A 15,973-nucleotide genomic window follows, 5' to 3' on the forward strand; every position below is an offset into this window, starting at 1 on the left:
CTAGGGTTTCTCTACATCCTAACTACAAACAAGACCAGAATTTGGCCACACTTTTCAATTTACAGATGATATATTGTCTTGCTTTACTAGGAGGTCACAGAGTACCACATTTTGGCTAATTTCTGCAAAGTAATGAACAGAAGTGCAATGAGAGTGCTGACTGGTGTGAGCCAGCTTTGTGGGGCGGGTGTGGCTTGGACTGTCAAGGGGAGAGGTTGTGAACATGGCCCCTCATCCTGACCCCCGTGTAACCCTCCTCCCCACCCATCCCAACCAGGATTTTCCCATGCTGGAGTATGAAGAGTAGGTGCTCCTCTGGGGTGGTTCTTAAAATCATAGCCAACTTGAGCTACTATTGGCCTTTGGAGACCACCTTGTCCAGCTGGTCTGTTAATTCACAGATGGTGAGGCTAAAGCAAAAAGAGGAATAACAGCCCTCATGGGTCTCTCTAGCTACACATATTTATTGCCACCTTTGCCTCTGAAGGGCACTTGATTTATATTTCCATGCTGGAGCTTTGCACATCCAAGCCAGTGTTATTCTATTCCACACAAGTTTGAAAAAATTTTGAAGTGGTTGACATTGATCAAGAATGTATTCTGTGCTACATGCTAGGTGATAAGCCATTTACACAATGGTATCACTTTATTCTTATGGCACTCCTGTGAGACAAGGTATGTTAAGAATCTTACCTTATAGTCAAAGAAACTGAGGCAGAGAGATGTTCTGCAATGTGCTTAGGACCACCTCATCACCTTCCCTCCCCCCGCCTCCCCCGCCCAGCATATGAGTAGATGAGCGAGGATCCAAATTCAGTTAGTCTGACTCTGGGGCCAGATCTTCGTTACTATCCTGTTTAGTGAAGAAAGCCCTGAGCTTGGGGCTGACAGAGGCACAAGAAATGGACAGTGCTGTATCCTTCAAATAAACCCCACTTCCTTAAACTGAATTAAGTGTTTTTTTTTCAATAAATAGTAATGATATTTATTACTAATTTTTTTATTGAAAAAATTTGACATGTAGCATTGTGTAAATTTAAGGTATACTCTATATTACTTTGATTCATTTATATATTGTGATATGGTTGCTGATGTAGTGATGTTTATCACATTACATAGTTATAGTATAAACATTGTTGACTACACCCATTACACATTAGATTAGATCTCTATGGCTTATTTACTACTCATTATGAGTCTGTAGCCTTAAACACCATCAATCTTGGCTGCTCATTATAACCACCATTTTCTATTTGTTTTTATAGGTTTCACTCTTTAAGATTTCACATATAAGTGAAATCATATAGTACTTGTCTTTCTCTGTCTGACTTATTTCACTTAGCATAATGTACTCAAGGTCCATCCACATTGTTGTGAATGGCAGGGTATCCTTCTTCCTCATGGCTGCATAATATCTCAAGCAATAGTATTTGTAATTGGTAATAACTTAGCAGTCTGACTACAATGAATACGTTAATAAGTGCACCAAGTACTAACCATTTAGTATATACCTGATTCTAACTTCTTGATGTAAAACATCTCTAATACTCATGACAGTTTTTTTTTCTGATGAAGTGAATGCTATAAACCCTGCTTTTCAGATGAGGAAATGGATATTCAGTTAGTTTAAGCAGGTTGCCCAAAGTAATGCTACTCCAAAATGGCAAAATCAGTACTGCCCAGGCCATGCTGGAGTCTGTGTTACATGCTGAATCATTGGTATGATTAAAGCTTAGAGAGGATTTGAGGGGTAGTGGGCTGGTGGCTTGGAGAAGGAAATGGCAACCCACTCCAGTGTTCTTGCCTGGAGAATCCCAGGGACGGTGGAGCCTGGTGGGCTGCCATCTATGGGGTCACACAGAGTCAGACACGACTGAAGTGACTTAGCAGCAGGGCTGGTGGCTCAGATGGTGAAGAATCTGCCTGCAATGCAGGAAGCCTGGGTTTGATCCCTGGGTCAGGAAGATCCCCTGGAGAAGGGAATGGCTACCCACACCATTATTCTTGCCTGGAAAACCCCATGGACAGAGGAGCCTGGTGGGCTACAGCCCATAGGGTTATAAAGAGTCGGACACAATTGAGTGACTAACACAAGACACAAGGGCTAGCATTGGGATATGAACAGGAAGGTTAGGACCCTGTGTTGTCACAGTTATGAGGGTAAAAGGTCCCTCTTCTCAAGAAGAATGGGGCAGCATCCTACTCTTCCTTGTACTGCCAATATGCTCCTCACATTGTTTCCAGAGAGAAGAAGCTTAGTAATCATCTGTTGAATAAAGAAGAGGAACTGAACCACAGACTGGAAGCCCAGTGCTTACTTTATCACCCCAAACCTTGGAGTTGACCTGTCACTGCTAACCTTATCTCTCACTTTGCTGCCAACATTTCAACAATAAACTTTCCCCCTAACATCCCCAAGTTTCTACAGTTTATTTATATCACTATTTATCTAAGACATTTTAAAATTGTGGTCTTCTTTTGCAAGTATAAAAAGCCCCAGTAAAGCAGACACTTATCTTCTGAGTTGGTATTGAGAAGGGAAAAGAAAATAGCTACACAAAAAACAAAGCTCAGTTAGACAAGTCCAACTCAGGTCACAAACAAAGCCCAGTTAGATCAGATCCCATTCAGGCCATAAGTATTAATCACTGCCATGCATTTTAAGTGTTTCCCCGAGTAACTTCTCTTTGGAGATATTGATCATCAAAGAACATGGTGCAGGATATCAAGATGGGCAGGTAAAAAAAGAAAAAAAAAAGAGTAAATCTTAAATGTTATCTCTATACACACACACACTAATGGTAGTTACGTGAGAGAAGAGGATGGAAGTGGTAACCTTATTGTCCTAATCATTTTGCAGTGTATATGCATAGCCAATCACCATGTGATACTTTAATTTTACATATGTTATATGACAATAATATCTCAATAAAACTGAAAGAAAAGTGCCATTATAAATGTATATTTTCACCTTTTGAGAAACAGTGGGCTATTTCTTAGTATCTATATGTTTATGATGATTAAAAAGCATCAAGGGACATTCTGTACATATAACTTTGCAAATTTATGTGAGTTTAATCTATGAGACAGTTTCATACAAGGAAAAAAAGGGTGCATACATGATACTCCATGTATTAACAAAAAATTTCCTTTGACTTGCTATATTCCTCAAATTAACCAATCCTGAGTGAGTAGCAAAAGCTGCATGAGGCTAATGGAAAGGTTTTACAGGACATCCTCTAAACTGGGATTCTGGAATATTCAGCAACTTCCAGCACTGTTACAATGGCCTTTATTCCTTTTGGGCAGGCCACGGATGGGAGGTGGCTGGGAGGGCGGGGGTGTGGCACGAGTGGGGAGGTCCTTCTTTTTAACTTTGGACTTACTCCAAGATATCAAATGATGAAAGAGTTAATACAATTCCCCAACAATCTCTCTTTGTTGTCATTAGGTTCAATTTTCTCATTTCTAAATGAGCTACTATGGTCTGAATGTCTGTGTCCTCTCCGAATTCATAATACTGAAATCTAATGGTTAATGTGATGATATTATGAGGTGGAGCCTCTGGGAGATGCTTAGATCATGAGGGTGGTGCCCTCATGAATGGGATTAGGGCCCTTATTAAAGAGGCCCCACAGAGTTCCCTAGCCAGTTGCACAGTGTGAGGGCATAGTGAAAAGATAACCCTCTAGGAGGCAGGCTTTCACCAGACTCTACCTTGATCTTGGACTTCTAAGCTCTAGAACTGTGAGAAATACGTTTCTAATGTTTGTAAGCCACCTCGTTTCTGTGATTTTTCTTTATAGCAATCCAAAAAGACAAAGACATGAGCACAACAAATTCTACTTTCCTTGCAAGAATTAAATGCAGAATTCATAATTATAGTAGCTCACTTTACTATTCTAAGATATATTTATATCTATTGATATTGATGGTTTTTATACCCATCTCCCCCTCTCTTTCTCTAATCATTTGATCCTTATAACAACCTGTGTGAGATAGAAATCAGATAAAGAACAGCTAAGAAACAGATAAAGTAATGCAGTTCAGTAATTGCCCAAGATCATGCACAGAGGCAGGTTTGTGAACCCCCCTGGGGTGAGCATCTCTGGAGGCTGTAAGGCTCTTTGAGGGCTGACACAGTGCTAGGTACAGTGGCACCTGCAAACATGCCTTGACTTTGAATCTGAATGTCAGGGTTTTTCTCTGCAAAGTTGGATCTGACAAATCAAGAGGTGAGTTAGAAGAGCATGTAATTAGTAGTGTATGTTGTGGATTTTTATTCTCTCACTTGGTTTATGGCTGCCTAGTGATAGTGTTGAAAACAGCTGTGGGCAGCATGTCTACCCCTGCTCAATCTCTGCTGGCATTGGCATTCCATGACTTTTTATCTGATGAAATAATGTCCTATACTGGCACATGAATATGCCCAGGGGCTTTTTTTTTTTTTTTTTTCTTTAAAGGATGGAGGGTTTAAGATGGAGAAAATTAGTCTGAGCTGACATGGTGTTCCAGACAGCCATTATGGATGATCTCATTGTCTTCAATACAGCACTTGGTTAGACTTGAAAAATCCCCTAGTTTCCTGCTACATGCAATTCAGGTTTGCCATTTAGCCTCTGCAATGTTAATCCATACAGCCACAGGATATCTTCAGTCACAAGAGTACAAATCTCTGGTCTAGAAGGTCAAAAACCATATCACCATCACTCTAGGTCCCTCCTCCAGCATCCCTACCCATCACTGCCAGCTCCTCGGCCCTCATCACTTCAAATCCCCTGAAGAAATGGAACATGCAGTCATTCAAAAAAATATGTATCATTGCAAAGGTCAAAGCAGTAAACTCCAGTTCAACAGAATCTAAAAAGGATTACGATGCTGATCCCCCTTCCTGGTGACAAACGTCATCTTAAGAGGAGAAAAGAGCAGTGAGCCATCAATCCAGTCTAGTAGAGAGGGCAGGAGGACTTGTGAACTTAACTATTCTGGTCCCAGGAGGACTCAAGGAAATCTGCCAAGGACATGCTGTGAACTGATACGGCAGTAGCTCTGGCAGAGTTTTTGTCTCAGTCCATTGCTAACACACAGTCTGGCAGTAGCTAATGAGCCCCTTTGAAATGACTTCTTTGCATTGTGGAAAGAAGTTCACTGTGGATGGAATGCCATCTCCATTTCTGAACAGAGATGAAAACGTACCGCTGCTTAATAGTGAGTTGTAAAGGATGGAAGAACTGAAAGTTAAGCAAAGATTCTACTGACCTCTGAGGATGTGCACTGAAATTTTAAAATAATCAAGCTAACCATCCTGGCTCTTCTTAAGGGACAGGTTGATTATTCTTATCTTTTTTTTTTGGGGCGGTAAGAAGTAGAGGAGGAGATACTTTAAATAATAACATGTGTATCTGAGAGTGCCCCTTTATCCTTGGAAGAAGCAAAGTTTATTAGAAAAGAAATCATGAAAAGAATAAAAATATTACTAAACTTTCATGAAGAATTGCAAATTCATATTAAGTTTAGGGTGTGAGGCAAGCCTAATATAATGTTAGGTTCATAGTGCATACAAAATGTGGGTAGAATGTGAAACTCAGAAACAAAAAAGTGTGGAGATGCTGGATTGAAGAGGATATTCTTTGTATCTGCTAATTTTAATAGTCTGAAGCTTGAAAGAAAATTGAGGTGTGCAAGGAAGAGGTGTCAAAAGTTTTAGCAAAAAGGAGACTGTTCTAAGCAGACCGACTTATAATGCTTTGAGTGGATCAGAACTTATTATTCAGGTGCTTGCCGCTGGCAGCAGCTCCATGTGGGAACTTGTTAGATATGCAGACTCTCAGGCCTACTCATTGAACCAGAATGTGAATTTTTAACAAAATCTCTGGTGACCTGAATGCATATTCAAGTTTGAGAAGTACTGATATAGTCTAGTACTTTATACGGGTACTTTGAGTTTTTAAGTTTCTCCCCTTTTCCTCCTACCACATATGTACCAAATCCACCACACAGTAAAATTGCAAAGAGATCTAAGACCCACATTATCTGGCAAAGATTTTTCTTCAAAAGAAGGAGGTTCAAAGGCTGAAGTTATCTAGTGAAACTTTCCTTTGACCTTCACTCTAAGATTGTACCCCACGTGTTTGCAAGTCTGATCATAAATAGAAGTCACATTGTCAAAACACAGAGGCCATGCAAAGTGGCAGCAGTGGCATCCACTAACTCCGTTAATTGTACAAAAGGCTAGTTAGGCTCATTGTGACTAACAGTCTATGCAGAGAGAATGTTCCTTGGGAATGTGTATCTTTCCAGTTAACAAAATATAATTAAAATTTGTACTATTAAATGAACTCTTAAGAATACAATTGTTTCTCTCTCTTATTTCTTCTCAAAGCAAAGTTGGGCTACATTAAAGATAAAATTCAGATATCAGATCTATATGGTTTTTCTGGGTTGGAATTTTTCTAGTAAATGAGTTTTCTAAGTTACTGTCTCTTGTAATACGGAGTGTTTCTCAATCTTGACATTGTTATAAGCATGTGGAGAATGTGGTCTGCCTGTGGTAAATTGCAGAGGGCAAATTTTTGTTAAGAGTCTCCATTGTTTAAAGCTGTATTATTTGACATTCTCTTGCTCAGATGATAGGAAATATGATGGAATAATCCATATTACGGAGAAGGCAATGGCACCCCACTCCAGTACTCTTGCCTGGAAAATCCCATGGACGGAGGAGCCTGGTGGGCTGCAGTCCGTGGGGTCGCTAGGAGTCGGACATGACTGAGTAACTTCACTTTCACATTCTACTTTCGTGCATTGGAGGAGGAAATGGCAACCCACTCCAGTATTCTTGCCTGGAGAATCCCAGGGATGGGGGAGCCTGGTGGGCTGCCATCTACGGGGTCCCACAGAGTTGGAAACGACTGAAGCGACTTAGCAGTAGCAGTTCATATTATCAACAACATGATATTCCAGTAAAGCTCTTTGTTGTTTACAGATTTACTTGCTCCTAATGTTTGTACACTTAAGAGTGTTTGCATCTCTGATTTAAAAAAAATCTGGCCCAGGCTAAAAGTAAGGCAAGAAAAAGATGAATAAATGAAGAATAGAGAAAGGTGGGAAATAGGAAGGAAAGTGAACTTGTCTAGATACTTGGGATGGTTTAAAAATTCATTTATTTTTCAAATGTTTATTAAAGATCCTTTAGTCTTGATACTCTGCTAGGCATTGAGGATACATAAAAGTAATGCATAAAAGATGCTGTCCCCAGTGAGTGGTGATGGGAACCAATCAGTAAAATATGTCAATATATTGAGTTCTTGCTCTGTGTTCTGCACTTACTTTGTGGCTAGGTACTCTGGGGGAATACAAGAGAATGTGTCATAGTAAAGCCTCTTAAGAGACATTCAGATCACCTGGAACTTTTTTCATTTCTCGTCTTTCCTTTTTGCTTCTCAACATCTGTTTCCTTTTTTCTAGTGACAACAACCCTTTTCTTATTTTGAGTGGCCACAATTTACCCATTGTGTACCATATGGGCAGACTGCAAATCAAGGTTTCCTGATTTCCCTTCTAAAGCTTGGGCACAGTCTCAAACACAACCAGTTGAATGTTTTTTCCTTTGGAATTTTAATCCTGAGCAAAATTGGAAAAGAACTGAGTTACTGATTCATCTTCAGTGACAGTGGCTTGAAGAGATAGTTCTCTGGTTGCTGGACCTACATTATCAGAGCTTCCTTGGTTTCTGGCCTTTTCAAGCTAAGTCCTTTATTTGTGAGCTTCTCCATATATTTAAAATAAAATCCCTGTTGCTTAAATTAGCAGAGCCGGTTTCCATTTCTTGCCATCAAAGAAACATCAGATGAAATTAGTACTGGATATGGGGAAATGGATTATGAGTAGCAAGGAAAAGTGTGCTACAAGGATATAGTCACAGCCCTCAAGGAGAATACAGTCAATCTAGAGCTTCCCTCGTGTGTTCTGGAAGTTCCGGTTCACCAGAATTAACTCCATTATTACTAGTATTAAAACCCTGATCTTACCTTCTTACTCCCATAGGCAGTTTCTATTGGATTTCAGAGTTCAATGAACTTGAAGGAGGAAAGATCTTAATAAGATTATTGAAAAAAATAAGTAAAGGAGAGAAAGAAAAGAAGAAAAAGAGCAAGAGAGGTGAGGGAGGTTGTGGGGAAAAGAGGAGAGAATTTTGCTATGTATCTTAATGCAGCTTAATTTTTACTTTTGGTTCTGAAACTATTTTGTGAAGATTTACAGAAAAAGGCTCCCTCTGGCACAATACGTCTTGTCAGCTGTGAAGAACACTATTACAGTTGAAAAAGACCCCCCCCTCCCCTCAATTCATAGCCCATAGCTTCTGGATGATGGCTCACCTATGAGAGATTTGAAAAATAAAATCAGTTTCAAGACTCTTTAGTCAGTAAATAACAATTCATACAGAGGGATTTCAATCACCCAAAGGCACCTGTCTTGATGACTCTATTTGTAGATAGTAAAATTATCAATGTTTATCAGGGAGTGAAATATTGGCAAGTCCATTCTGTATCTTAGTATCTGAAAAAATTCTATTTTTCAAGCAAAAATATCTGACAAACAAATCACATGTAATGACATATATCAGGATCTAACTGCACAATCTCTGTTTCTAGACCATTTCAATCAGCTTTGAGCAGGGAAAACTAGATGCTGATAAGAATATTAGCCAGCATTTTTAAGCAATGAGCTTGACCTCATCTCTCCAAAAATGCATAGTCCTTAGAGCACGATCAGCCAGGAACATTGCCCAAAGTTCCTGTGTTGCTTCATGTGTATGTGCCTATGTACTCTGCCCTGTTGAGAATACTCTTCTTAGATTTGATACCTTCTCTTGATATGCTTCTTTCTCTTTCTCCTGTCTTCCATAGAAACAAAGGACCTGATGTTCCTTGTTATGTAGCTCGGTGTTTTACCTGAGGAATATCTTGCCTGAGACCCCCTGATTCTCACTTCTTTACCTACAGAAGTTATGCGTTAGGGCTCAGACCACACAAGGATGACCTCAACATGGTAACCACTAATTTCAGGTTTTCTCAGAAGGGTAGCTTTTGGTATTGTCTTCATCTGTTCAGTCTGCTGTCTGCCACAGTGCTGTAGACAAGGTGGCTTATGAACAGTAGACAATTATATCTCATGGTTCTAGAGGCTGGGGAGTCCAAGATCAAGGTGCTGGCAGATTTGGTGTCTGATGACATTCAGCTTCCTCATAGTGGGCAGTTTTTTATCTGTGTCCTCACATGGCATAAAAGTTGTATAAGTGGACCCCCATAGTTCAAGCTCATGTTGTTCAGGGGTCAACTGTATTTACTAAAACAATATGTATTACCTAATATGTAATGATAAAGCTATAAGTAGGTAGTCAGTTTAGAATTAGGCTCTGACCTTTCTCTAGTCTTCTTGGTGGTTAGCAGTTTTGCTGACAGAAGGAATTCAACGTTGACTAAACTGAAGCCTTTGCAAACACCATATTCTTACCAACTATTTATCACTGATTGGTTGAGTCATTTATTAATTCATTGACTAAACATTTATTCAGCATCTAGCATATGTCAATCACAACATAGGATGCTGGAGTTTCAAGTGTAAAGATGATATGATGATTTTTCTTAAAAAATTTATAGATTATGAAGATGGAGAGCCATATGAATAGAAATTACATTACCTTATGGTCAGTGCTTCAGTAAAGGTGTATTCAACATGCTAAGGAGGAAAACAGGCTTGAGGAGTTCCGGATGTCGTGGAATAGACTTCACAAGGGAGGTGAAATTTCACCTCAGTATTTTTCAAGTTGAGGAGTCGTTTACAAGTGAATGAAGAAAAGGGCAGGTCAGATCAAAGGAGAAAGATAGTGGGTATAAAATAACTGAAAAGCAAATGCTATAACCAGTGGAGTAGGTTGACGTTACAGCTCTGAGATTATGTCTATGGGGTAAAGGCAAAAAACAAAAAACAAAAAAAACACAACATTTTGAGGCAGTGCTCAGCACAGAAGGGTCTATTGTTACAGAGTCTGAGTGGGCAGCAAACCTTCTATCTCAGGAGAGAATAGAAGGCATTTCTCTGCAGTAGTAGCAGTTTTCAGAGTGAGAAGTAAAGAAAAGATGTATTCCCTGAAGTTCCCAAATGTGCACTGATCTGTAGAGTTATTGATACAAACAGCAACAGACCTGGCTATGGTTAGTTCAATGAACAGCACTTACCGGTGTCACCTAAGAGAGGCATCTGAAGTGGGAGAATTCAACTGATTGCAGTTAAGTTTCTGGTGCCATTGTGGACAGACCTAGTAAGTGACATACACTGTGTGTGTATGGTACACGCATTATCTACATCATATAATATAGAGAATATATTATCTACATCATATACGGGCTCCCCTTGTGGCTCAGCTGGGAAAGAATCCGCCTGCAATGTGGGAGACCTGGGTTTGATCCCTGGGTCAGGAAGATCCCCTGGAGAAGGGAACGGCTACCCACTCTAGTATTCTGGCCTGGAGAATTCCATGGACTGTATAACACCAAGCTCCTCCGTCCATGGAATTTTCCAGGCAAGAGAACTGGAGGGGAGTGCCATTGCCTTCTCCGGTAGTCCATGGATCGCAGAGTCGGACATGACTGAGTGACTTTCACTTCACTTCACTTTACATCATATAAAGCCACAGAAAGAGAGATTTGGGACTATTAGGAATTTTAGTGCCGTTGAAGGGATGGAAGTGTGAGAGAGGTATGGAAAATAATGGGTTGTATGCGATGCTTAGAAATTGAAATGCTCACTGTCTGTGAGATGTTTATATTGATTAGGATTGCATTCAGCTATTAATACAAGTAACAGAACACTCAAAGCAAAGTCACTTAAATGACAAAGGATCTTAACTTTCTTTTTTTAAAAAAATATTTATTTTTAATTGGAAGATAATTGCTTTACAAAATTGTATTGACTTCTGCCATACATCAACATGAATCAGCCATGGGTATCATATGTCCCTTCCCTCTTGAAACTCCCTCCCATTTCCCACCCTGTTCCACCCCTCTAGGTTGTCACAGAGCACTAATTTGAGCTCCCTAAATCATACAGCAAATAATGAGCTTAACTTTCGAGTGGGAAGTTCAGGATTGGTTCATGCATTAATGCTGTCATTAGGGAAACACACTCCTGCCATGTTCCTGCTCTTCCATAGATGGTGCCATTCTCAGGAAGAGAAGGTGGCAAAAACAGATATAGGAAGTGCTCTCCATGGTTTCTGTCTACATCCCTGAGAGACCGGGATCTCTCAGGCACCCCTGGCAGCTACAAAGTTCAGTAAATGAATTTTTTTCCTTAATTTTTCCAACCTCTACAATAGAAGAACATAGAGAATTAGGAGGTTGGCTTGGATAACAAGTGAGCCAAAGTACAACATCAAACTCAGTTTCTCATGAAAAAAGTCTCAAATCAAATATATTGGGAAATGTTTGCTTTCTCTTGGAGACATCATACAAGGTGGGGTATCAAAGTCTCAAAGAAGTTTTGCAAAAAATAAACTTGTTTAAATGGGTTTAATCCAATGTTGAGATCAACCCTAAATATTCATTGGAAGGACTGATGCTGAAGCTGAAGCTCCAATACTTTGGCCACTTGATGCAAAGAGCTGACTCATCAGAAAAGATCCTGATGCTGGGATAGATTGAGGGCAAGAGGAGAAGGGGACAACAGAGGATGAGATGGTTGGATGGCATCACTGACTCAATGGACATGAGTTTGAGCAAACTCTGGGAGATAATGAAGGGAACGGAAGGCTGGAGTGCTGCAATCCATGGGGTCACAAAGAGCTGGACACAGCTTAGTGACTGAACAACAATAACGACAAGCCAGTGTTGCCCCAAATTGTTTAACCATAGGATGTTTTCTCAATGAAATACCTTCTAAAAATGTAATCTGTGAGTCATTAAAGATTTTTATGTTGTTCAGTTGCTAAGTTGTGTTGAACTCTGTAACCCCATGAACTGTAGCATGCCAGGCTTCTGTGTCCTATCTCCTGGAACTTGCTTAAACTCATGTCCATTGAGTCGGTGATGCCATCCAACCATCTCATCCTCTGTCGCCCTCTTCTCTTCCTGCCTTCAATCTTTCCTAGCATCAGAGTATTTTCCAATGTCAACTCTTCCTATCAGGTGGCCAAAGTATTGGTGCTTCAGCTTCAGCATCAGACCTTCCAATGAATATTCAGGGTTGATTTTCTTTAGGACTGACTGGTTTGATCTCCTTGCAGTCCAAGGGACTCTCAAGAGTCTTCTCCAGCACTGCAATTTGAAAGCATCAATTTTTGGGGGCCCAGCTTTCTTTGTGGTCCAACTCTTACATCTATATGTGACTACTGGAAAAACCACAGCTTTAACTATATGGATCTTTGTCAGCAAGGTGATGTCTCTGCTTTTTAGTATGCTGTCTAGGTTTATCATAGCTTTTCTTCCAAGGAGCAAATGTCTTTTAATTTTATGTCTGCAGTCACTGTCCTCAGTGATTTGGAGCCCAAGAAAATAAAATATGTCACTGTTTCTACTTTTTCCCCATCTAAGTGCCATGATTTTTATGAGATTTTTATGAGAGTGACCTAAAATGCATGAAAAATGAAAATGAAAATGGTACAGAATGTTGACAGGGAGATTATTGGAAGCAACTTCAATGGTTCAAGCAAGAGGAAATTAGATTTCCTATTGCATGGCAATTGAGACCAAGAAGTGGAGAAAAATTCAAGTGATGGATCAATATTCACACTCTTTGAGATCCCATGGATTATAAAATCCATGTAATTCTCAAGGCCAGAATACTGGAGTGGGTATCCTTTCCATTCTCCAGGGGCTCTTCCCAACCCAGGGATCAAATCCAGGTCTCCTGTATTGTAGGCAAATTCTTTAGCAGCTGAGCCACAAGGGAAGCCCCAATATTCACAAGGGAAAATAAAAAGGAACTGCTGAGGATTGGAGAGCAAATAAACAATAAAAGAACTTGATGAATCAAGAGGGACCAGAGTTTTTAATGTGAGCAACCAGGAGGATTTCAGTATCATTAAATGATATAACGACAACAACAGGAGAAGTAGGTTTTTTGAAACAAAGTAAAGTTTAATTTTGACTCTGTTGAGCTTGGGAAAACTTGTCAAATATGATTGACTTTAATAGTACTATATGGCAAGTACACTGAATCTTCTTTAAAGTAATTTTACTTTTGGACTGGAGAAGTATTAATCTAATCCAGCTTTCTTCTAAGAAAGGAATATGATTAACCATTTTGATATTCATTTATCTTTCGTGTATATCTGTTTAATTGAAGGAGAGTTTATTAAGGCTATGTCATATACTTGGGGGAGAAGGCAATGGCACCCCACTCCAGTACTGTTGCCTGGAAAATCCCATGGACGGAGGAGCCTGGTAGGCTGCAGTCCATGGGGTCACTAAGAGACAGACACGACTGAGCAACTTCACTTTCACTCTTCACTTTCATGCATTGGAGAAGGAAATGGCAACCCACTCCAGTGTTCTTGCCTGGAGAATCCCATGGATGGAGAAGCCTGGTAGGCTGCAGTCCATGGGGTCACACAGAGTCGGACATGACTGAAGCGACTTAGCAGCAGCAGCAGTAGCAGCATATACTTGGTATTGTATTAGGAGATGTACACGAAGTTTCCAATTTATAATGGGCATAAAAAATGAACACAACACAAAGCATAAAGAGCTATGAATCAGTAAGATATAAAAGGGGATATAGAGGAAGAAAAATAGCTTCCTTGGTATTTGAGCTGAGTTTTCACAAAAAAGCAATATTTTAACAGGCTAAAGTGGGAGAAAAAGTGTACTCAGAGACCGGTTTTCCTAAATTTTTTATTCTCTTGGTAAATGTTAATGCTTAATCTTCCTACGTGTAAGTAGTTAATATTCTTCCCTAGAATGTTAAACTCTAGTAGAATGGACACGTTATATGTTTTGTTCCCTGTTGAATCCCTACAACCTGGAAAAATGCCTGGAACATAGTTCAGTTCAGTTCAGTTCAGTTCAGTTGCTCAGTCGTATCCAACTCTTTGCGACCCCATGAACCGCAGCATGCCAGGCCTTTCTGTCCATCACCAACTCCCATAGTTTACCCAAACTCACATCCATTGAGTCGATGATGCCATCTAAACATCTCATCCTCTGTTGTCCCCTTCTCCTCCTGCCTTCATCTTTCCCAACATCAGGGTCTTTTCAAATGAGTCAGCTTCAGCTCTTTGCATCAGGTGGCCAAAATACTGGAGTTTCAGCTTTAACATCAGTCCTTCCAATGAACACCCAGGACCGATTTCCCCCAGGATGGACTGGTTGGATCTCCTTGCAGTCCAAGGGACTCTCAAGAGTCTTCTCCAACACCACAGTTCAAAAGCATCAATTCTTCTGTGCTCAGCCCTCTTTGTAGTCCAACTCTCGCATCCATACATGACCACTGAAAAAACCAAAGTCTTGACTAGATGGACCTTTGTTGGCAAAGTAATGTCTCTGCTTTTGAATATGCTATCTAGGTTGGTCATAACTTTCCTTCCAAGGAGTAAGCATCTTTTAATTTCATGACTGCAATCACCATCTGCAGTGATTTTGGAGCCCCCAAAAATAAAGTCAGCCACTGTTTCCACTGTTTCCCCATCTATTTGCCATGAAGTGATGGGACTGGATGCCATAATCTTAGTTTTCTGAATGTTGAGCTTTAAGCCAACTTTTTCACTCTTTTTCACTTTCATCAAAAGGCTCTTTACTTCTTCACTTTCTGTCATAAGGGTGGTGTCATCATCTGCATATCTGAGGTTATTGATATTTCTCCTGGCAATCTTGATTCCAGATTGTGCTTCGTCCAGCCCAGCATTTCTCATGATGTACTCTGCATATAAGTTAAATAAGCAGGGTGACAATATACAGCCTTGATGTACTCATTTTCCTATTTGGAACCAGTCTGTTGTTCTCTGTCCAGTTCTAACTGCTGCTTCCTGACCTGCATACAGGATTCTCAAGAGGCAGGTCAGATGGTCTGGTATTCCTATCTCTTTCAGGATTTTCCACAGTTTATTGTGATCCACACAGTCGAAGGCTTTGGCATAGTCAATAAAGCAGAAATAGGTATTTTTTCGGAACTCTCTTGCTTTTTTGATGACCCAGTAGATGTTGGCAATTTAATCTCTGGTTCCTCTTCCTTTTCTAAAACTAGCTTGAACATCTGGAAATTCACAGTTCACGTATTGCTGAAGCCTGGCTTGGAAAGTTTTGAGCGTTACTTTGCTAGCGTGTGAGATGAGTGCAATTGTGCGGGAGTTTGAGCATTCTTTGGCATTGCCTTTCTTTGGGATTGGAATGAAAACTGATGTTGTCTAGTCCCGTGGCCACTGCTGAGTTTTCCAAATTTGCTGACATATTAAGTGTGGCACTTTCACAGCATCATCTTTTAGGATTTGAAATGGCTCAACTGGAATTCCATCACCACCACTACCTTTGTTCATAGTGATACTTCCTAAGGCCCACTTGACTTCACATTCCAGGATGTCTGGCTCTAGGTGAGTGATCACACCATCATGATTATATGGGTCATGAAGATCTTTTTTGTATAGTTCTTCTGTGTATTCTTGCCACCTCTTCTTAATAGCTTCTGCTTCTGTTAGGTCCATACCGTTTCTGTCCTTTATTGAGCCCTTCCATGCATGAAATATTCCCTTGGTATCTCTAATTTTCTTGAAGAGATCTCTAGTCTTTCCTATTCTATTGTTTTCCTCTATTTCTTTGCATTGATTGCTGAGGAATGTTTTTTATCTCTCCTTGCTATTCTTTGGAACTCTGCATTCAAATGGGTATATCTTTCCTTTTCTCCTTTGCTTTTTGCATTTCTTTTCACAGCTATTTGTAAGGCCTCCTCAGACAGCCATTTTGCTTTTTTTCATTTCTTTTTC

The sequence above is a fragment of the Bos mutus genome, chromosome 5 (assembly GCF_027580195.1).
Source record: "Bos mutus isolate GX-2022 chromosome 5, NWIPB_WYAK_1.1, whole genome shotgun sequence".
Classification (NCBI taxonomy): Eukaryota; Metazoa; Chordata; class Mammalia; order Artiodactyla; family Bovidae; genus Bos; species Bos mutus.